The sequence below is a fragment of the Pelmatolapia mariae genome, linkage group LG23 (assembly GCF_036321145.2).
Source record: "Pelmatolapia mariae isolate MD_Pm_ZW linkage group LG23, Pm_UMD_F_2, whole genome shotgun sequence".
In the NCBI taxonomy this organism is placed as follows: domain Eukaryota; kingdom Metazoa; phylum Chordata; class Actinopteri; order Cichliformes; family Cichlidae; genus Pelmatolapia; species Pelmatolapia mariae.
Genome location: NC_086246.1, coordinates 15,315,458 through 15,339,970, shown reverse-complemented (window position 1 = coordinate 15,339,970; position 24,513 = coordinate 15,315,458). Strand labels below are relative to the sequence as shown.

The 24,513-nt window shown below is 40.3% G+C and overlaps 1 protein-coding gene across 2 annotated transcripts in view; it reads left to right on the top strand.

Annotated features, from left to right (window-relative positions):
* LOC134619969 (E3 ubiquitin-protein ligase Midline-1-like) overlaps nucleotides 1-24,513 on the top strand; it is an 82,192-nt gene that overhangs the window by 14,648 nt on the left and 43,031 nt on the right. The window contains exon 1 of one of the 2 annotated variants that reach the window (XM_063465795.1): nucleotides 12,388-12,679. The exons of the other annotated variant lie outside the window; for it this stretch is intronic. The gene's annotated coding sequence lies outside the window, so the exon portion shown is untranslated. Of the gene's footprint in view, nucleotides 1-12,387; nucleotides 12,680-24,513 lie in introns of those variants that run through there. 2 annotated transcript variants of the gene reach the window in all.

The window sequence follows — 24,513 nt, the reverse complement described above, 5'->3', positions numbered from 1 at the left end:
TAATGTACTAATTAGAGGGTTACACGGGGGCATAATTAGGATTTTAGTTTGAAAAGCTCCGTGGTATTCAGCTGTACTTGACAGGACAATAAAGGGAAAACACGCCGACCTTCCTCTCGGCCACAAACGGCAAATATCTTAAACTGGATTTCGTTTGTAGCCTGGGCTGAAAGGAAGGAGGAGTGAAGAGAATTTTTATGCCTCATCACACCCTCATTTCGCCCCATTCAAGATGGCAGACGCACTCTGCGGTACTCTTGCCCCCGTGTGAGAATTTTAATAGATAATGCAGCGATGCCTGAACAGAGAAACAAACTTGGTTGTGCGTGACAGCGACCGCCGGAGAGCCGGCTAATGCTCACCAAGTGGTGCAGAATATTCAGTGACCTATTATGTGCAGCTGATGCTTTCTCCTCTTTAAATCTTCCCAAGTTGCATCTTGATCTAATAAAACTGGATTGGTATTAGTAATAGGAATATAAAAAAGAAAGGCAGAATGATCTGATCTTTTTTGCTCTTTGCTACTTAAAAAAAAGCAGGATGTTACTGACCCTTAAGCTGATTCATGAATCAGTAACAAATGGCTTAGAGATAGCCCCGTTTTATGGAGGTCTTCCACACAGTTTTCAGTGTCTTGGTTTATGAGAGCCTGGTCAAAAAACTGTCCAACTTTATTACGTTTGACAGAGTTTTAACGCTGGATTGAGCCTTTAGGCAGGTCAGAGAAATACGCCTTAGCATTAGTGGTGCTGGGTATCATTTAAAATTTACTGATGTGAAAATGATGCTTCCATTATGAAGCTCCCTGACTTCTTTTTTTTTATACAGGCCTTTATTCTGTGACTAGCATTATAAATTGAAATGACTTCCATTTGCTGATGATACGAGGTGCAGGCGAAAGCTCCGGTAAAGCCGAAGCTTTTTGACTTTGAGCTAAAATGATTTTGTCTTATATGCCAAGACAGATTTTCCTTTTTGCCCAGCCACAATGCATGCAGCACAGCCAGCTGTAACAAATAATGAAGCTGTGGTAGCCTGCTGGTAATAAGCAGCTCTTATTTATTCAAACTGTTGAACTGAAATGCTGAACAAAGATAAGACCGTTGGAGGCTATGAACCAAACCAGTGGTTTAGTTTTATGGCTAAACTCCTAAAACGCTGTAAATCTTTTGCTCAATATAAACATTTTTGACCTTTATTATTATTATTGTTTTAAAGATACAGACATTTCTTGTCTTAGTCTTTTTTTGGTAAGATTATGTGATGTCATAGTGTGCCAGCTGGTACTGCAATGGGTTGAAGGCAAGCATCGGGGATGGGAGTCCTTCAGTGACAGTTTGAGGCCACACTGGGTCCGCTGACAGCTAATGATGATGCTGCCTGACACCCACATGTATGCATGTGTGCGAGTACACTTATGTGCACATGTCTATGTTTATCCCCATTTGCCCGTGTGCAATACGGATGCACATTCGTGTGCAGGCTTTTGGGCATCTATGCTTGCACGCTTCTCTGTGCATAGGGGCACGTTTGCATTAGTCCGGATGATGTTGCAGAGGTGACAGAATGACCTTGAGCTCTAGCTGTTGGGTAATGCGCCAGATTTAGACAATGGATCTAGAAGAGAGGATGTTTAGTACCCCGCATGAATAATGTGGAAAAGAACTGCTCTGAGTCTAATTTAACTGTAACCCTAAAATATAAATTCTTGAAGTTGTTTTTAATCACATCCAATGTCATGTCACGCTTGAAAGGAGATGTTCACAACTGCTCATGTTTCAGAGTTTATTACTCAGCCTGACCTCGGTTGTCTCATTCTTTTTTATTCGGAACACACAAACAGCGGTGAATCAAAATATTGTTGTATGTCAGGTTTGAGTTCATCCAGTTCACGTACACAAATAGACGTGAGTGCAGACTCACCTCTGATTCTATGCTATCTGCTGATTCACGTTGTAAATGTGCAACATTCAGTATTCTTCTTGTTTCTCAAATCGCATATGTCCATATGTACTCCTGCTATTTTGAGTGAATGGGTACATTCATATACATGCAGTGACGTATGGGTATGTAAGTATAGTATGTAGACTGGGCACACATTTTTAGGAAGACCTGTTCAACTGCTCGTCAGCACCAATGTTTAATCAGCAACTGTTTAAGTTCAAACTGACCATCAGAATGGGAAAGAAAAGCTGATTTAAGTGACTTTGAAAGTGGAATGATTGTTGGGCCTAGTTGGGCTGGTCTGAGTATTTCAGAAAATTTTGATCTTCCTGACTTTTCCCACACAACCAAAATCTCTAGGGTTTACAGAGAATGGTCTGAAAAAGAGACACTATCCAGTGAGCAGCACTTCTCTGGGGAAAATGCCTTCTGGATGCCAAAGGTCAGGGGAGAATGGCCAGACTGCATTGAGGTGATAAGAAGGCAACAGTAACTTGTTACAACCCAGGTATGCAGAAGAGCATCTCTAAATGGTTCACAAGATATCAAACCTTTAAGCAGAAGAGCACACCAGGAGCCACATGTCAGAAAAAAAGAGGCTACAAGTCACAGTGTCTCACCAAAATTGGACTATAGATGGTTAGAACCCTGGTCTGATGACTCTCAGATGCAGTGTTGGGGAGTAACGGAATACATGTACCGCCGTTACGTATTTAGAATACAAAATATGAGTAACTGTATTCCGTTACAGTTACCGTTTAAAAAGGTGGTATTCAGAATACAGTTACTTTGTTGAAATAAATGGATTACATGGCGGTACTTTCCTGTTTCATATTGTCGCGGGTCAGGACTGTTTGGGTTTGTTTGACAGCTATGTTCTGTTGTTCCAGGAGGCAGCGTTACGGTTGCCATGGTTACAGGGTGACGCTCTCTCACAGTGTGTTTCCTGGGTGAGAGAGCGCTTTTTTGTTTTTGTTGTTGTGCTAAGCTAAAAGGCAGAATGCTACAGGCATGGCCCTAAAGAATGTAGCCTCATGGGCAGTGTAGTCCGTGCTGCAGCGAGAATGGACTGCCATACACGTTATGTGTCTGTGAGCGAGGGAGGGAGAGAAAGGAAAAGTCCGAGCTGTCACGGAGCAAAAACGGGAGCTGGAAGCATGTAAATATAATAATAACCACCGCAGCCAAGAAGAGTGCCTGGCGAGCCCAGCTGTAAGTAAGCTATTAAGACTCGACTGTACACTGTGTTCGTGTTTTCCTCCGGAAAAAATAAGTTCCGTTGGAGCAGCCTTTCAACGCCTCTCTCTGTCTCTGGCAAGCAAAGTTGACCCAGACAACAAAGTAAAGCTATTTTTCGGCTACCAGCCCGACACGGAACACACCGTAATAGCCAGAGGTCCCTTTACTACGGTTCGGAGCCGCGGACCTTCAGTAACAGTAATAAATCACAGCAATAGTACATTCACGTAGTTGTAAACAGCATGAATATATTAAGTAATCCAAAGTATTAAGAATACGTTACTCTCATTGAGTAACGTAACGGAATACGTTACAGAATACATTTTGGGGCATGTATTCAGTATTCTGTAATGGAATACATTTTAAAAGTAACCTTCCCAACACTGCTCAGATGGTATGGTCAGAGTCTGGCATGCATAACATGAAAGTGTGGATCCACCTTATGTCAGTGGTTCAGGCTGGTGGTGGTGATGTCATGGCGTGGAGGATATTTTCTTGGAATAAAACCTTCACCATCTGAACATCCTCTAACAGGTTACCTGAATAACATTGCTGTTCCAGTAGAAGAGCATAGGATAACAGCAGTTTTAGCTAGCCAGAGTTTGGTCACTAGCTAGCAGCAGCGTTTCATTGAAATACCAAGTGTAGGGTCAAATTAGTTTTTTATTGTAACTATTCTTAGCTGCTAAAGAAAAGTTACTCTTGATCAACAGCCATTTACTTTTCTATTTCAATAAAAATGTGTCTACTTCTATGAAAACAGGGAGCTTGTATTCAACATTTACGATGACAGGAGTCATTGCTAGCCACTGCCTTACTTGCTGTTTCTTATTTCATCACTAGCTACTATAACAGCGACATTACACTGAAATACTAGGTGTCTGAAATTTATTTGTAAGTGTGGCCTTCAGTGTAAACTTGTATTATGTGTCATCAGATGATGTACAAGTTGAATTGCTTGTAAGTGAATGCTAGGTGATAGGTATGTTTCGCAAATGCTACTGCTGCCATGCCTAAAACTAAGACAACTCACTGTCTTCGATTAGAGACAAACTCACATAATATGCAATATAATTTATTTAAAAATAGTGTGCACTACATGGAGTGTACTAACAGAGCAAATTGAGGCCCCACACCTCATTTGTTTGTTATTGGAACTACTCTTTGCTGCCACAGAAAAGTTACTCTTGATCTGTAGTCATTTTATTTTCAATTTCCCTTCTTCTTTTTCCCCTTTTGGTTTATTTCCTCGTCTGCATACAAATATATCTACATCTGAGAAAAGAGAGACCTTGCATTTAGTGTTTATCATGTTGATTTCTTTATCTCCTGCACTACCCCCCCCTTTTATCTCTTAATCTGTCTGTCTTGCCTCTTGTCCCTGGTTGCTCCCTTCCTAATGTCTGTTTTTCGAGGCTTTTCTGTGTATTAGTTTCTCGCAGATTAGATCACTTTATTTACTGAGGTCACTTGACAGAGACAGATAGCTTCCAGGCTCCACAAGAGTATCTCCTTAACAAAACACACAAAGGAGCACAACCAAAATGCAACTTCATTCCTACTTTACACCCTCTTAAATCCCAAACTGCGCTTCAAAGCAGACAATGTCTCAGCTGGTACCAGCTGTATGTCTTCGACTTCCTGATTAAAACCAGTCCTCTGCTGACCGCATGTGAACTTGCTCTTAAAAAAAGGGCCAAAGGTCAGCTTGAGGGGAAATCTGTTTGGCATTTTCCAAAAGGGCTTTTACTGCAACTACAAAGATGGCCCTGTGTTTTCTTTTGGTCTTATACAAGAAGGTCTGCACTTAAGAGCAAACATAAGAAGGCCTATACAGAATATCTCCCAAGCTTCACATGAGTCATACAGTAAATACTGTTAAAGATAACAATCAGTGAAGAGGGGAGGTTTTAAGATGCTCTCCATCCAAGTCGTAAAGGTGCCTCTGGAAGATAATATGCAGATGGATCTGATGTTTTTTTAGCACAGATTGGTGGGCTTGAAAGGATTTGCATTGTTGGATACTCTACAGAATTTGTCTCTTTGCATATCGTTCTCCCAGGATGTTGACCAGGGTCTATTTAAATACCTTGAAGTGCACACATGTGAGGTAAATCCTACAAATCCCAGGCTACCCATGGCGTTGCTGCCCTTTGCAAAGGTCTTGGTCATAACCCTGTCATCTTTTATCCCTGTAATGGTCCGAGAGAGGAGACAGATCCCTCTGCATTCCGCTCATTCCTGGTAGTTAAAAGTAAAGCCTCTTTAAATTCTGAGCGGAGGCCAACCTTTCCCAAATTGAGAGTCGTCATGGGACACTTGAAAATGAAAAGGCAAGAGTACAGGCCCTATATTTTACCAAAAGATGCAGCAGCCTTCATAAAGCAGACGATAAAAATCAAGCTTGGAAATATTGCTTTGGGTTTCCATAGAAAAGCTTTTACCGTCACTAACTTTATTATCTGTCTCATGTTTTCTTACAGCTGATGATAAAAAAAAGCTCTCTGGGTACAAACACAAAACCGCAGCCTTGAATACAAACAGAGTCAAACTTTCTCGGTCTCTCCGGTTTGTGAATACATCTGTGTTCTATGTGTGTGTCAAAACATCTTCACGGAAATGACATTTCTGAACTGAATGGAAGATTTTGTGTTTTTACCAAAAAAAAGAAGAAAAAAAATATTTTTCCTTTATTTCTTGCTTTAAAAGTTATCAAATGAAGCCATTATTATTCTAGTACTCAGCACCCCTTTTTCCACAATGACATTTGAAACACAACCACAATACCACCAGGGGCATCACAGGGATATATAGTTCAAGGTGAAAAACAGTCACGCTGCTTTACAGCAGACCATGCTTGACAAAGCTTTAGCTACTGTGTGTCCTGAGAGACTTGAATGAAGAGTCCTCGCGTTCATGTTTTAATTCCAAAGAGTGTTGTTGGATAACTTCCAAGGGGAAAAAAAAAAAGTAACAGACGACCTGTCAATGCAACACAATACAGTATCCATGTCTACAGTGTTGCATCAGTGGAATAAAACATTTTGAGTCTGTGCAAGCTCAAAGACAAAACTTTGTTTCAAAGGAAAGCAAACTCTCACTTTAGTGGTACAGAAAGCTGAATAAATGGTAAGTTCAAAAATAGGCAGCAATTTTTAAAGAAATAGGTAAAAGCTGTTCACGCAAAACAATAGAACAAAATATAGTCAGATGGCAAAATAGACTGGTAATTAACATCAATCAAATTAATAATGGCAGTTTGAATAGTAGGGATGGTGTTACGGGCTCTGCTGAGACAGCGTCTGTGTGGGATATCCTGGATGGGTGGAAGAGAGGTCCCACTGATCTTTTCAGCAATTCTCACCACTCTCTGCAGCGACTTCTTCTCTGGGACCCTGGAGCTGCCAAACCAGATGGAGGTACAGCTGGTCAGCACGATCTCGACAGTAACACGGTAGAAAGTGGAGAGGATGGGAGGATGAAGGTATGCTCTCCTCATCCAGGAGCAGGAAGTACAGACACTGCTGAGTCCGTTTAACTACTGATCCTGTATTAAGTGATCAGTCCAGGCTGTCAGTTATCTCTACCCCCAAAAGCTTGATGCTTTTGACTACCTCCACAGCACTGTTGTCAAGGACAAGTGGGGAATGACTGGGCTGTTTTTTCCTGAAGTCGATGATAATCTCCTTAGTCCTCTTAATGTTCAGTGTTCAGGAACAGACTATTAACACTGCACCAGTTCACCAATCGCTTCACCTCCTCTCTATAGGACAGGTCGTTGTTGTTCCTAATGAGACCTACCACTGTTGTTTCATCTGCATACTTGATGATGTGATTAGAAGCAGATGCAGCGCTGCAGTCATATGTCAGCAGCGTGAACAGCAGTGGGCTCGGAACAGAGCCCTGAGGCAAGCTGATGCAGAGGGAGATGGAGCTGGAGATGCTGTTTCCCACTCTTACTGACTGAGGTCTGTTGGTGAGGCAGTCCAGCAGCAAGTTACACATGGGGGTGCAGATACCCTCGGGTGTTGGTTTGTTGACCAGCTGCTGACCGTATTGAATGCTGAGCTGAAGTCAACAAGCAGCATTCATACTTGACTTCTCTTCCACAAGTGCCAAGCTCCGGTGGAAAGCAGAGGAAATGGCATCCCCTGTAGACAGTTGAGGTTGGTTCATTCTGTACTTTTAGCTTTTCATGTACTTCCTGTGTCATCCATGGTTTCTCATTGGCCTTAGTGGGGATGTTCTTTATGACACAGAGGTCCTCTGTGCATTTCTGGATGTAGGCAGATACAAATGTAGCATACTCCTGCACATTAGTGCGCTGATTATCAGTGGCAACAGCTCAGAATATGTCTGTGTGGATTCAAAGCAGTTCTGTTAGACTTCCATTAATCCCTCAAACCAAACTCTTACCTTCCTCACAAAGAGTTTTTCTCTGATCAGTAGGGGCCTATATGCAGGTATTAGCATCACAAAGATATGGTCTGATGAATTTACTGCTTGAGAACTGGTCGATGTTCGTAATTCCAACAGGAACTGGCGATCGTACACAAGTTTACTGACGTTATGCTGATTGTGAAAAACTGCAGTTCCTGAAATGGCCACTTGAGTCCGACTGAAAATAAGTCAATCCTCAAATGTTAAAAGGCCCAACTTTAGAGCAGAAACAGAGTTTTGTGTTATTTATGCTTCAGCAGGAAATCTACATTGCAACTTCCATCAGGACCGGAAACTCCTTTTAACCCTACACCGTAACCTTATATGTAACCTGACGTGCACCTCCTGAGAAATGTAACTGCACGCTGGGTCGATGCAGCCGGCAGTGACTTGTGTGGCGTGGAAGGTTATGGTGTAGGACTAAAAGGAGTTTCAGGTTACGACGTAAGTTAGGACCCAGATTTTCCATAGAAGTCCCAATCAAGCTTAAACGTCTACTTAAGAATACAGGTTTGGTATGTGTATAGCTAGTTTCCTCAGTGGTACCAGCAGGATACTTTTGTAACTAGCTAGCTTAAAATGTATAAGTTCTTATAGTTTTCATTATTAGGTGTGCTTTTTAAGAATTTTGCTACAATTACATCACACTGTAATTGTATCACACTCTATCACACTGCACTAACCAGCAGAAAGAAATTCGATTAATGTGTTTGTATGTTACTTAGCATAGCTGACTATGCTTGTCATCTTGAGCTAATCACTTCTGGCTCCAACAAAACCAAATGATGATGGCCATAATGCTACACTCAGCAATCCAGAGGGGACTATGGCACAATGGCCACATCCATCTTTTATGTACAGTCATTAGTAATGAGTCACAAATGTGAGCTTGGTGTAAATTTTGTCTGTAATGGAAACTTTTGAAAGTTTTTGTTGTGAAAGCCAGCAGTTTTGTGGCTAAATAACATGTCATAGAAACCATGTCTTTCTAAGTATTCATTGTTTAGTTTGTTAAACTAAAAAGTAGCATTTTGGCAACAGTGAACTTTGAGATTTTTTTTAAGCCTAAAAGTATAAAAATCAAAATATCAGCCCTAAAACAATAAAAACAAACAGAAAAAAAAAGCAAAAGACTCATACATTCATCTGTGCATTGCTACAGTCTGTTAGATTTGGCTTTGGAAGAGATGATGACACGAAATTTCACTTTGAAAGAAACATAATAACCCATGTCTCTGTGAAGCTAATATCTGAGACTTAAAAAAGGCACTCCTGAAAGTCCAACCTTTAGCGAGACATATTTTCCAATTTCACCAGTCAACTCATGTTTATTCTTAGTTCTTAGATCGTAGGGTTATATTTTTCCTTTGACATTTTTTTTTTTTACTAACTGCATGTGCTTTTACTTTTCCTTCTTCACATAGCGAGGGAACACTTCACGTCTTGCCGGCCTGGTAAAGAGTGTTCAGAAAGTGAGTGGTCTTGCTCTCTTGCCGGCAACTGACCCGAGATGGAAACTCTTTCCTTGTCCTTTTCCAAAAGAGCATTCTTTAGCAGCAGCCTCACCTCGACTGATCCCACTCCAACCGCCAGAAATACACACCAGAATCCTGCAACCGCAGCACACACACACACACACACACACTGAGCATACACATACACTTTAGTGAACTTAGTCTAGGGTTTGGAATATGAAAATGTTCCCTGATGTTTAAAGAATTCACTAAGCATGCCATACTTTCCCACTTTAAGCGTATTTTACCACTTTGGCTCTAAATGACCTTATAGGAACTCCAAAAACACTTTATCTAATAGGAATCTGTTAAACACGCCAGTGAAACGAAATGCCAAGCATTGACAGTTTTAGGCATGCTGTTTGGGACTTAGCAGACCCAAACAAACAGGTTTATCTGGCATATTCAACATATTTTCACGCCAAAACATACAAGCATGCAAGATAGAGTTAAACCCGCAATCCACTGCAAGAGCAGGAACCATGTTCTACACTCAAAAACTAGAGGAGTCACTTCTCTAGGGCAAAATGTTAGGGATTATTTCAGATAAGCTAGCAATGAGCTGCTTGCTATCAAGTTTTTTTTTTCACATAAACTGTAGACTTCTTAAAAATGGTTTTGATTCAGACTTTCTGCCATTTCTCACGCATAATAACTTTCTCAAAGTGAACTGTCCACTGCGTTTCAGACAGGTAGGCTTTCCAAGCAGCTGAAGATTCTGGATCAAAGATTGCAGTAATGACAGGCCAGCGTGGGCTGTGTGTGCGACTGACTTGCATCTCGGAGATTAATTTAAGCTGCTTTCCTTGTGGGCTGTGTTAAAAAAAAGGAGAAAAAAAAGGAGGAGATTGTTTTTATGGGGAGCAGCCAAAACAGCTGAGGTTTCAAGGTGGAGGGAGAGAGGGAGCGACATCGGGACATTGGGGAGGCATTTAAATAAATTACAGAGGGTGAATTTGTGCTGAGGACGTGTCATGGGTGGACAGATGGAAGGTAATACACAGGTGTCTCATGTGTAGTGGATTTTACTCATCTCCAATGCAAAGAGAACTTCAATTGACAAATATTTAACATATTTGTTGAAGTGCTCTTACTTTGAACTGCTGTTGATGGCATTCGCCTTTAGTACAGTTTCCACTATGCTTGTTGTTCTCCTAGTAAATAACAAATCACAGTCACGGCATTTATACTACACTGTGGTTTTAAGCTTCCCTAGCATAAATAATGTTCTTCCTCACTAACTGCTATTAACTGTAGCACAGCTGGTATAAATTAAAGTTAAATGTCAAATTCAACTGGTGTCTTTAGGGGTCATTGACCACAATGATGATAAACATAGTGTCAGTATGTAATATGTAATAAGAGACTTCCTCATCTTCTTGCTGCACTTGTATTTCAAGCAATTCAGTTTTATGTAACTTTTATTCAACAAAAGTCAGACACACATATTGTTATTTTGAAGTGAATAATGTAAAACCTGTAGGCCCACACATCAACACAAATCCCTATCCTGGTGAGGACACACATCAGGTCTTTCTTTCAGTACTGGCACTAGTGTAACCGATCAATACAGTGATTCATCTTTAGAAACATGCACAGGTAGAAAATGGAGCCTTAAATCCTGACAGCTCAACACGTGATTTGTGGACCAGTTTAAGTTCGGGCTCTGGATTCTTGGCTTCCTTCGTGTTAGCATGCTACCTGTGCAGATGCATTTGAAGAACTGACTTTGCATTGCAAATCTCCAAACAAATTAGCTATAATCAGAAATGTAATCTTAACAATGTTTTTTACAACAGTTTTTATGCCCTCCATTTTGCTTAACTACCAAACAATACCTGAAACTATGAAAGGGTCGTGATGCCTTTAAAGCAAAAGTTAATGCTGCAACTGTGAAAAGTGCTATGCCAACTGAAAACTACTTTACTACCACTTTACTAGCAGTTGGCAAGTGTTTGCAGACAAGTAGGCATCCTCAGACAAACTATGGACAACTGTGCCAATCTGAAGTTTGGTTCACCAGGAACTGTAAACAAACAAGCTTAGCAAACAATTTCACCTACCAACCTCCAGCAACCATTTGCCAACTACTTGCAAAATATACATTTTTTCCAGTGACAGGAGGCTATCGGGCAGTCACTGATGGACTCTAAACCTGGATGACTCAGACTTTAGTGATCGGCTTCAGGGTTCCAGCTGCCTACAGCAAACACTCAGGACGGTTTTTTTTCTATACCAAATGGTGGTTGGCAGCCAGTTGCCAACTGGGGCAACAATCTCGGCCTGAGTGACTGGGGTGTAAATATAAGCTAGCTCGATTAACAAGCTGCATAATCTGTATGTGCTGGAAGCACTAACTGGTGCAAAGCTATGGGCTAATATGATGCTGCACTTTAATATACCAAGAATAGACCTGAAACTTCTTGGACAATCTGTGCCACATAAGCAAGTATTATAGTTATCATCTATGTCATCTGTGCCCGTTTGCCAATCAAAACAGCCCTACCTCTAACTTTTAGCCTTAAAAATATCCAACAGGAGAAGTTATGAAAAAAATGTGTCTACTATAAGGTTGTTACGAAAGGGGAAAGTATCCATAAACACCCCAAACGCTTTGTGTATCTGTAAGCGTGTATTTTAATGCTATGAAGTTGGGCATTTTAACATGAGAGCCTGTGGGGACTTTCTCTTTTCTGGTATTTCAGGCTCAAGTAACCACTCTTGGAGCTGCTGTTACTGGCTTCATTTTTCACTCCCGGAGGTTTGGCCATTTAGAGGGCACTTGAAGTGACTGAGAGATGCAGTAAATATTTGCAAGACGAAAACATAAACCCAGCAAAATAATCTGGAGTCTGGCTTTTTATTTGTTCGATTATTGCATCTGAGACTAAGCAATTATTTGAAAATCCACTCTTGAGAACTATGGGATGTTTTATTTTTTTGCTTGCACAGATGTGCTCATCACACTTGGAATATGAATTTGCATGCAAAGCATATTACAGCAAGGATAAGTAGACATGCACACCCAATGTCTGTTTGTATGACTGCAAGCACACTTGCACACACAGCGGGCCCTGACTCCACCCCCCAGGAGTTCAGTGATTGGCCTACTTTGAGACAGAGCAGCTCGCTGGCAGATTTGAATACAGGGAAACAGAAAGGGAGGAATGGACAGAGGAGGAGGGGATAAAGAGAGGGGGGCGGTACACTACTTTGTCCCGTCTCTCTCTCTCTCTCTCTCTCTCTCTCTCTCTCTTTCTCTGTGCCGGGTCAGGATGGAAAGGCTTACACAGGCAGGGGAGGAAACATGTCATGAGAGGTGATGACACAGCCACGGAGACGCATCCACATCCTCTCTGACTCCCAAGTTTGCTGCTCGCTGTTGCTTTTGCCACTGCCGCCGCTGCTGCTGTTTCTGCATCCCACAGAGGAGAGAGAGAGCCAAAGATAGCTGCCATTCTCCCCCCCCATTCCCACTTCTCTCTCTCTTCCTCTCTTTTTCACTTTTGTTTGTGGATGATGGGATTTTAATCATGTGGAAGGTAAGGAACAGGAAGAAGAGAGGGGAGTTTGATTTGTATTTTTTTTTTTTTTGTATGTGTGTGTGCTTACTGTATGGAGGTGTGGGCTGTCTCAGAGGGAGTTCTTCTTAGAGTAGTTTACTTAAGTCTCCCAGTCCCTGGGGGATTCCCGCATGCTTTCACCCTCCATCTCAGATCAGACTGTATTCTCAGTGGAAATAAGGAGTGGAAGCATTCAGTGCCAGCATTGCTGGAATGATAATGACAGAGCGGTGGCTTCAGGACTGAGCCAGCGAGTAGTGTGGAGCCAGTCTGTATGGTGGTTGAAAAGAAACTTGTGAAGAAACAGTTGCTGGACAGACATTTATAGCGAGGAGTTCTTAAGAACTTCAGCTTTTAATTTGGGCTCGTGTTCCTCCCTGAAGTGTGGCAGCTTCCACAGACACGAGCAAATCAGCTGATCCCACTTTAAGAGGTCGACAGGTATTAGCTGTAAAACTTTGGCAGCTTACCAAAAAAGTCTGTGTGTGGGCATTGTTACGTAGCATGTGAGTCTGGCTTTTTGTGACCCAAATTCAAAGAGCCACTGGATATTTTGGTGGTTGCTTGAAGCGCCGGCACACATAAAGGAGACAGGAGACAGTGCCTTGAAGGATGGTTAAAAGTGCGCTCGTACTTGAGTACTTGAGTGTGTAAGAGCAGCTTCAGAGGTCCCAAATGTTTTGTCTGCTATCCACTAAAGTGTGCAGGGAGTTTGACAACGTTAATTTGAAAGGGGAGATGTTTATCTGTACTGTCCTCCCCAATTCCTTCCTCCTCGTTTGAAAACCCTGTATGTGCAGATAGGATAAAACACCTTCGTATACAGGTTAGCTGCACTACATGCTCTACACGTTGTTCACATCCGCACAAGTCGCTCATTCTGTGTTTTTAAGCCTCCCAGAGGTCAAGTTATTGAATTTCTCTGCATCTCCAGTGTGCTGAGCCGTGTTAAGTACACATCAGTGCATGTGTGTGAGAGCATGCATGCATCTTGTGCGTGCTGAAGCATGTGGGTGACAGCTGGATAACACGGGCTCAGGGCTGCGAGTGCTTTTTCTCACCTGCGGTGGGTCAGCGAGATCAAGGAAATCCAGGTTTCTGTGTTTGATCTGCGAGACAGTGGAGAACTTGAGGAAGGGGAGGTCACTGTAGCCTAACTTGAGGCCTTAAGTAAGCAATCAAATGCATTAAATAGAAGTAGGTGCTGCTCACTTTTAGTGATAGTTTATGTTGAAGTTGGAAATGGCTTTAACCTCATGAGGTCTGATGTAAAGTAACCCTAACCCCTAACCATATAGTCTTCATAAAATAGAACTTTTTGGTGGGGAAAAAAGTAAATAGTTTATGATTGCTATGATTTATAAACCCACGTATTTTGATCCGTACAGGTCAACGTTTTGTCACCAGCAGATTACCACAGTTGTCCATAGTTTGTTTGGAAGATGCCAACTTGTCTGAAAACACTTGTAAAATAGTTTTCGGCTTGTGCAGCACTTTTCACAGAGACTGTTCACCATTAATTTTAACTGTCTATGGAAGTCATATGGAAGTGAAATTATCCAATCCATCCAAATATAGCAGTACTTATGTGCTCACCATAAGTTGCCATATTCAAAGTCTGCATTGACATGAATAGACTAGGCAAAACAAAAAGACCCTCTCTGTACTTGGTCCTTAGCTGTCACTTTGCCGACCAATATAGCAACAATAGCATTGTTGCGGTTTCTTTTCCTGTTTCCCCCCGACATGTTTCATTGAGACATTGTCAGCCTGGGCAGGCTTGACTGAAGCATCTTAGGTTTCAAACCCCCCTTTCTCTCCCCTGAATGAAGACTGAGCGTGGGAACTATGTAGACAAATATAGCAAATGCTGATTTTTTTTCATTTGTTTTCCTTCTTGGAGCACATCTGTCAGTTTATGTAAACTTGACTCAGGAATAAGGTGCACTCTTAAACTTTGAGCGTTGCTGATTTAAAACGGATGGTTTGGTTTCTTTGAAGAAGAGCTGTGTGAGGTATTTATAGACAGTGTAGCCTCTAGTTTTGAGAAGTAGGAAGCAGTAATGGACTGCAAGCTAAGCAATGTGCTGCTATTGACAGGGTTGGAAGCCAAATATATTGTAATCCGAGACCCACAGATGAAGAAAATGTAGGGTAAGTTGTGTCACCGTTTTACCTCGCTGTACAGCAGTCCTTTCTGATGAGGTACTGACGCCAACCTCTTCAGAGACACCCTTGACAAAAAATAACTTATTTTTTCTTCCAGAACACTGGTTAAACACTGCTTAAAATTTTATTGTTGTCTTCTCCTGAGGTAGCTGGGGCCTCAAGTTAGGAAACATGTTTGGTTTTTTTTTTAACTATTTTACTTTTGTTTTAGACTTTACCTTTTCTGAAGCTGTTTGGTTACATCATTTTTCCACTCGTAGCCTAACCACTCTGGAGCCCAAAGTCAGTGTTTGACATCAGAGTTCGTCAAAGTTCCTCAAATTTAACATTTTTGGCTGTTTCCATGTTGTTTTCTTTTATTTAGCCTGAAGTTAGCATATTTGGACAAGAGAGTAATGTGCTCAATTATCATCTAATGCTAGCAAGCGTGGTTAGCCAGCTGTATCCATAAACTGTTGATTGCAATGCACAGACAGATACTGTATCTGCTAATTACTGCAAGTGTCAGACTAATCAATATCACCAAAACTCAAGACTGCTGTACTTTGCATGTGTCTTCACTAGGAGTTGTGTCACTAAGTCCATTTGAATCTGATAAAAAGTCTAACCAGTCATGGCACCAGTTGATGAGGATCTCTAAAATTCTTGAATGATCGGACTCTAAGGTAAAGCACTGCAAAAGTACAATTAGGATATTGATTTTGCTGGTTAGGTTGCTGTTATTTTGTTAGTGCTAAAATAGGCTTTGCTAGCAACAGTGTATAAAGCAGCACACTACTTAGTTTCTCCAAAGTGGGGGCATGCTGCAGGTACAGGTACCGATTATGGAAAAGCACTTCATATGACCTAGCTTCAAAGAAAGTGCAATAACGCTTTGATCACAAGGAAAAAATGTATTCCAGAAAAACTTTGGTGGCTAATGCCGTGACAAGCAGACAGCAGTGCTACCCCCAAAATATTCTGTTATCTCACAAGCATGTAGTATCCATGATAAAACAGGGAGGTAGAACTCCTGAGAGTCTTATCTGCCCGTAATTGGTTAATTTGATCTTCAAAGCGTCAGCAGTTGCCTACTTCAGACGCTCGAGGGGTGAACTGCTAATTGCTATCTAAACATGCTTCAAAAGGGACAAGACATACTGGATTCCTTTCTCTCTCTCTCTCTCTCTCATTCTCGCTCTATTTCCACTCCAGATCAGTTCATTTTATCCACCCCAGTGCGTTCTTTAATCACCCACTGGATAAGATGAGAGTGCAATGTTGCTATGGAAACATCAGAAACGGTGACAATGAGCACAATCGGTTCAGTGAGAGTTGGCAGCTTGTGCAGTCCTGTGGAGAGGATAAGTGGTTCCTCAAACTTTTTATTTTAAAGTTGTCAGGAGCCTCAACAGTGTGCTGCAGTGTGGTATTAGACAAGTTTCAACATTTTAACTATATAAATATGAAATCGACAATGCTTGTACAACTATCAGGCTATTACACAGTAATTTTAGAAACAAAGGAAATAAAATACTGGATTTTGTTCTATTTAATGGAGGCTGAAGTGTAGCCTTTTTGTCTGATCTGTAGTCGAAATAATTCATGTTTATACTAAAAGGTTGAGTGGAGGATTATACCACGGTGCAGTGACCCAGCACTGCAAATAACTTTCCACTAATGTGGCAATATGGTCAGTAAAACCTGTGATACTGAATCTTTCTGAACAGAAAAAACAGAGAAATGGAAGAAGAAAAATGAAAATAAATAAATAAATAATTGACGTCGAATTCTTCTTCAACATCTAAATCCTTGTCTCGTTCGCTAAATGTAAATGACAGTTTTGCTTCTCTGACTAAATTAATGAGCGGCCACACATTCTGCATGATGCTTCCCCGCTGAACAAGTAGTTGTTGTATTGCCTGGTGAATTTGGAAATCATAACTAAAAAATATACTGATAAGAGTTGGCCTGTAGTATGGAGCAGAGTGATGTTAGCGTGGTCAAATTTATGATAAAAACAGCCTGAAATTTTACGGATAAAATCTAAAGATTTAATCTAGTATCCTTAAACAAATCAGTTCAATTTCTGTAAGTCTCTTTGCACATTGTTAATGGCATTTTTTGCTTTTTGGGTCATTTGATACCACATATTATCAGCTAAGAACCATTGACTATTTCACCATGAAATAATAAAAACACAAAACCTAAACTAAATCCATAGACTGTAAAAGATGGACATAGCCATGTGACTACACTCACTGATATTGTCGCCTATGGATTTTTAATTATTCTAGCATCATAGTTGTTGCCATCTTGGCTTTCTGGAACCAGAAGTTATCACATTAATAGCTAATGCTAAGCAGTTTGATTAGCAAGCTTTAAAGATAACTACTAATCAGTGCTAAGTAACATATTTAATATGCTACACCAAAATTCAAGCAGACTTTCTGGTTTAGCAACATAGAAAACAATGTAGTTTGTCACATCATTGTATTCAAAATGCTAAGTGTGTTCAGAAGTCCAGTTCAGCGACTCAGGTTAGCAGGAGGTAAAGCTAGCAGACAGCAATCAGGTACAGTTGCCTTTGTTGGCACACAATGATTTCTGCCATGCATTAAAAATCTGAATGCCCTGAGTTAACCTCTCCCAAGTTCTAAATGCTGCTTTCAGTCTTTGTAAACTTGCTACATTTTCTGTTTAAATTTTTTTTCTTAAAATGTCTTTATAATTTTGTCACTTCAACTGACATCCACTCACTCTTAGGTATGCAATAGAGTCTTGGTAGGTTGGAGTCTTTCTCTTATGTGGGCAGCATGAATTAACTTTTGGAGCCATCCTCAAGTAGGTCATATTTTCTCAGAGGATTAAAAAGAAACAAAAATGAAGATCCCAAAGATCAGCACTGCTTTTAAATTGTTTATGTAACATGAAGTTTCAGTTTTACTAATGGAAGGCAAAATCAGTGATCCTCTCAGCATGCTGCCTGAAAAAACACCCCTTCACAGGTGTCAGGTTGGGGTGTTCGGTTCTGAAAAAACATTGCGGACATTTGATACGCATCAAGGGATTTACTCAATCAGCTGCAGCTCGGCAGATGTGTTTGGAATATCCATCATTCTTGAGGTCTTGGATAGGTTGAATACCATCATGCTTTTTGACATTCCTAACCTTCCAGTTCAACATAAACACAGATGACTTGAAGCCTTGTATTAAAAATCTAGTATAATTGTTAGCATATTCCACATCTCTGGTGTCATGACACAAGGTGCCCTGTGGAACAGGGTCATTTAGGCATTTCAGGCAGGTTAAACTGAGTTTATATAGAAGTAATCAGCTTTTTCTTGAAGAAGCAGATGTCCAAGGTGACTGCTTGACCACAACTTAACAAATTCTCAACAAGATGAAATCCTAATTTCCAACAAGTTAAAAATCTTCAAACACAAAAGAAAATCTGAGTTTTTCCACAGAGAAATCTGTGCACAACTATAAGATATTCATTGTTTTATGTAGGAAAGCCTTAATAACATGTAAATGTAACTCGATAAGAAGGATATTTTGCATCAGTAATCTTAATTGCCCTGAATAGTTCCCGAAAACAAGATCTTTTTGCATGCTACACTGCATGAGTCATGCAAATGCTGCATGTGTGGTGTTTATCCCACTAGTGCTCTGTTCATGCATGCAAACACTGGCTTACCTAATCTTTACCAGCTCTCTGGGGCCATTTTCACATCGAAAACATTTCATTATCCAATCAAAGTTGCTATGATAATTTAGCACTTCAGGGCATAACCACAGTTTAATCACTTTCATCTCCACTAGGGGATCCTAAGCACACATTTTGAGGCAGCATTAAGGCATTATAGAACAATTGTGCTCGTGGAAGGAGACATTAACTAAACCTGTAGTGTCTGGAAATGCAGCATATGAGGGTTCAGTGAGTGCTCTCTTTTCTGCAGTCAGTCTTATGTCAAATAGCCAACTGAGGATCTTACTGTACAGTTTGAAAAGTGAACCAGAAGTAACGTTGAAGTGCATCAGCTTTTAAGGATCGGACAGTAAATGGCACTTAACTGAACTGTTGCTGTGGTGAATTCTATTACAGTGTGAATTCAAGCTAGCACTATTGTGATGTGTGATTATCAAAAGGTGTCAGAAAAGTGTGACGTTTTGCTTCCAGCTAAGTGTAGGGTGTAGGGTGTTTTTTTCTACCCCAATTCAAAAAGATGACTATTACACTCATTTTCAGCTCTGTATTTTTGCTCTTGGACTCTACTAAAGTCACATTGCATGATTCAAAGTTCAAAATGACACTTGTTCATGTATGATGAGCCTTGGCGCAGTCATCCACTTCATCTCTGAAGCAGACTGTTTTAGCTCCCTTTCCCCTTCCTTTAAGCCAACTTTCTTCTAATTGGCAGACCACATTAGGGATAACCCCTGTGACATCATTTAGAGTTGAGAGTAGAAAAAAAACTATCAGAAACAAAGTGTTTAGAGCTGCTGATTACACATGCTTATTGTTGAACCTTTGGCCACAGATAGAGCCTAAAACAGCGCTAACCGTTCTGGCACACAGTGAGGAGTTTGCGATCAATTTTCCATAAAATGTTTTACATTTATTTATTGCATGAATTTATGGGCAATATGTTGAGATCACCAGGTTTTAAAAGTTATATAGGAGATAGAAATCCTTTACTAATAGATGATAAAGGCACCTTTGTGTGTTTGCATGCGGTGGGAGAGTAAAGATCATTCACCCTGACAAAAACTGTCCTTGACAACAACAGCTTTTGAGTTGTTAACATAATCTCCGCCCCCCTACCGCCCTCCATTTTCACATGCGCCACTGTACCCAATCTGGGTCACACAAGTGAGATCCCAGACAGACCCTGCCACACACGCACCGTCTCACACATGCACCCACACCACATTCACAAATGTCACCCTTTATTATAATCACTAATAGCCTCTGCATCCCAGACTATCACCAGCCAATCCTGTTAGGTGTGACTGACCGCTTCGAAACATGAAAGGCCGGGATTGGTCACAGCCAGTATTGTAGGAAGCGGATTAGGGATCAGCATGGCAGGGTATCTGGAATCAGACAAAAGCTTTGAGTGTGTGCGTGCGTGTGGCAACTGCTAGTGTTGGTAACTTGTTAAATATCCAGTCTCATACTGTAGTGAACACGAAGGAGAAGTTAAGGAGGTAGAAGGAAGGAAGGAAAGGAAAAGGAAAAAGATTTTGAGTTCTAATCCTCCCTTGAATTTGACATCTAACACTCAAAAAGCTTTTTTATCACTAGAAGTGGAGTTTGGACTTCGTTAGCTTCAACTCTGGGCATGTTCATCACCCAACTTTTTCATCCTCTGTCCTAGTTGGACTTATGACAACTACACCTGTGAGCAAGGCTGTTGAATATATAAAATGAATTTACTTGCACTTCAAGATTTATTACATACAAGATGAGCCAGAAGGCTAATAGTGCAGGAAAACATTGTAGAAAAATGCTGGATGCAGGAAGATACTATGTAACATGATGATGTACCAGCTCAACAATTTTCAGTTAATAGAATTTACATTTTAATTTGTAAGTTTATTATAAAATGTTACTTTTTACAGTTTTGTCACGAACACTGCAACATACTTTAGTAACTGAGCACAGTATTGAGGCATGCATTCTGAGATAAAGTATAAACATAATGCAACACTTGTAGCACAACTAAATATTTTAGCTAATGTAATAATTTGGACCTGGAATTCCAGAGCTTCCTGGATGTGACCGTTAATTATTGATGGCCGAGTACAATGAAATTGTATATTAAGTAGAACGTTTAAACAAAAAGATGAAGTTCAAAACATTTACTTAGATTTTACATTTAATAAAAAATCTGTTTAATTTAAAACATTTGGTTGTGCACAGTTAATATTAATCTCCTCTGACCTTAGCAAGAAGAGAAAACCCCCGAAAAGGCTCCTTGTTCTCAACAACCGCACGAGGTTGAAGGTTAATCTCTCTGGCTCTCCAGCCCTCCTATGAAACCAGATTATAGGATTTGCAATTCAGGGAAAAACATAAACATTTGAGGGATCTTTAAAATTCTTTGACATATTGGTGTATGTGAGGTGTCAAATGGTTTAGATGTTGGCAAAAAAGCGAAGCCAAGTAGAGGTTGCACTGAAGAGCTCACAAAAATGTAAATAATTTATTCAGCTTTTTATAAAAATGTGAATAATTGAGAGCTGCTTCTTTTTCTCTCTCTGTCCCAGTTGCTAAAGTAGGTGATGTTTGTGGGCAGTTTAGGCAAAATGGTACCTGACAATCCAATGCGGACAGGTTCTGGTCACCTTTACCCTGAGCGCATTTTGAATCTATTACAGATTCAAATTTCCATTTTGAAGTTTGAGCAGGAAAAGACTTTGCGGCCTGTAAAATGTAACATTAAAAAGGCTGACAGCCAGATATCGTCATGTTTTGGCTCGGCTTCAGATGCTTTGCCCTCTTTCGCTCGGTTCTAACATTTCGCTGTGTGTTTGCTATTTTCTGCCTCTCTGAGTTAAGAGCAAATTGGAACAGCACGATCATAAAGTGACACACACATGCAGTGTGTATGCTTATTATGCGAGCCAGGTCAATGGGGATGACCTACTTCTCAGTTCTGCTCCGTGCGCTGCCACAGTCGCACACGTCAAATCACCAAATGGACCCTGCACCCAAATGTGAGGTTTTTTTCATAGCTTTTTTGGGTGCTTATTGCCGAGTAATTTCTTTTATGCAATTTACTCAAAGCTATCTGGTAATGGAATCTCTCTACACTTCCACGCAGAAGTGTCGCTCGTTTTAGTTGAGTTTTCCAGGTTTTTGTGCAGTTGAAGAATTCATTGTGCTGAAAAAAATCAGAAAAAGCAATGCAATCAAATTTCCCTGAAGCAACATTTTAAGAGAACAAATGATCACGAAGTAAGTTTTATTACAAAAACATATAAAACATATCAGTGTTTAGACCTGCAGTTAGCAACAATTATCATCTTCATTATGAGTGTCTCAGTACATTATGTAAAAGTGCAGCGCTCAGTCTTTCCCTTTAAATCGAACACAGAATCTCTCTCTCACTCGTCTGGGGATTTTTTTTTGTCTGCATCATTCTCTTGTTGAATCAGTTTTTAGAAAATGGAGAGAAAAGAAAGAGGTCCTATGAAAATTTTAACAGTTCAAACTACAAGGGGAAAGGAAAGCGGCAACCTTCGTGGACCTGACGTTAATGAAAGATTTAGAAGTCGAATGCAGACTAATGGGGGGAGCCGGGCCCAAATATAAACAGGAAGGGAGATCAAAAGTTGACAGAGGCTTAATTTCCAAATGAATTTATTAGTTATTTTCAGATACATTTGTATGTGGAGTGAGTGAGCATTTGTCTAAATATGAACTCATTTCTAAAAAGTACTTTAACCTCTAACCCAACCCTGTCTGTCTCAACAAACACTCATTGCAATACACACCAAATCTTTGGTAGTCTCTTTAAATACTTAGGGTTTGGTTTAGGATGAGGGTTAAAGTAGATTAGCCAGAGTACTTAGAAATCACAGGGATAAAAGTTGGGTTTGATTTAACCCTCACTGAATAAGTGAATGCTGAAATAATGGCCAGTTGCAAAAGGTTATGTGTTGGCATTCATGGATCAGAGACCATATAAAAGTTACTTTTCTTTTTCAAAATAAAACAGCAGGCATTTCAGCGAGGCATCGAGGCAATGACATTTGTACCCCCTCAAAATAGAAATGTAGCATTTTGGACTTGTGTCATGATGTAACATGAGATGAGTAGAGACAGAAACAGAAACAGAGGAAGACTGAGATAAACAAATGTCAATCTGATCCTTCTGAACCTGTCATATCTATTGAATATTATATTGCCATTTCTGAGGAAAGGTCACCGAGAGAGTTTCACTGAATGTTGTTACAGTTTGTGCTTTCTGACTGAATTTTTCGTGGTTAAAGCAATGAAATTAAACTGCCTCCTCATTTGCCTTGAGATTTGTACACTCTCAAAATCCTCTTCATGGGAACATTCGTTGATTTTACATGATGAGCCTTTTCACGTTGCAGTAAAATTGGTATCATTACATTAGCAATGCATCCGAAAGAGCAGGATCTATTGTTGAAATGCTTCCTTGTTAATGAGTTAAAAAAATCATTTTGCAGGCTCCCCTACACGTAACAGTCAGCAGCTTCAATAACCGCATCCTCTTTTAGGAATGGTTGAAAATACAAAAATGTAAGACAGTAGCTATTTTACAGGTATTTTAGCAGGGATGCACTGATTGCGAGCACCAACAAACAGCCAGTAAACAATAGAAATCTTAATCAATGTTATAACTGCGACTTAAATAGCAGTTTAAAAAGGTCTTTTAGCTTTTCAGGGTACTAAACATTGAGCTGAGCTAACACCACGTACAGTACATAGTGGTCAGTGGCAGTAGTAATTAGTGTGAATGCTTGTAAAAGCATTCACAGTATTGTTGTTGTAATCTTTATTCTATTTTATTATTATTATTATAGATTCCGTACGTTTTTTGTAGTCCTACTCCTTCAAAACCGTTCAACTTAGAAAAACCATTCAAACACCGTTAGATTCCTCTTCTTTTGGACACGACTGCTTCTATTTTTCTCATTTTTAACATTTATATTTTTAATTTTATTTAACTTTTTTCAACAAAAATTTCCCATGTATTTCAATGGGGAGACCCTTCAAATCCTCATTCAACTTACTCATTTTTAAACTCCTACTACTTCCACATACATTGACATAGAGCCACCATTCAAACTTTAAAACGAAGACAAGACATTCAACTATTCAACTTGTATTTATCTTTTCAATATCTATTATACTTTTTCTTCAGTTCCAGATTAAGTTTCATGATGTTTTTTCAGCCGTTTCAGAGTTTATAATGGGTGTGTATGGGACGGAATGTTGCCGCTAGAGTGAGACAGCTCAACTGCTAGAGTGGAAGCAGGTCGAAAATTAATCTTAAAATATTTTTTAAAACTGCTGCTGTGTCCACGGTGTTTGGTCTACAGGTATGATTTTACCCTCAAAACGTAGCCATCGCTGTCCTCTTTCATCCAATGTGTTTACTATTGTAGTAGGTGTTATGGTTCTTTCATAAATGTCACCAATGCACAGCCTACTCCCTCCAACTCCTCCATAGACTCTAATGTTAAAATGGCTCAGAAGGTTCGTTTGAAAACCAGAAGTACAGGCTGTCTTTACACTGTCACCACGTCCATATAATAAACTCCACAAGCATGAAAACTGAGAATTAGGTAGACTAGACATTGCTGGCGCTCACGGTGAAAGAATTTTGTCAATAGGACCTGTACTTTTCATTTGGGAGCGATTTGTTTCGACCTGACTTTTCTGTTCATTTTAAGCAGCAAAAGTGAGGTGCATGTCTGTGTGCGTGTGTACTGAGCCATTGGGTGCAGTCACTATAGCAACCAGGCTCACACCTGCCTGCCTAACGAGCTCTGTCTCTCACTGTGCCAAGATTCATCTTAAACACTTCTCTTTAAACTGCTGCTGTGTCCACAGTGTTTGCTCTACAGCCATCATTTTACCCTCAAAACGTCGCCATCGTTCTTCTCTTTCCAACACCGTG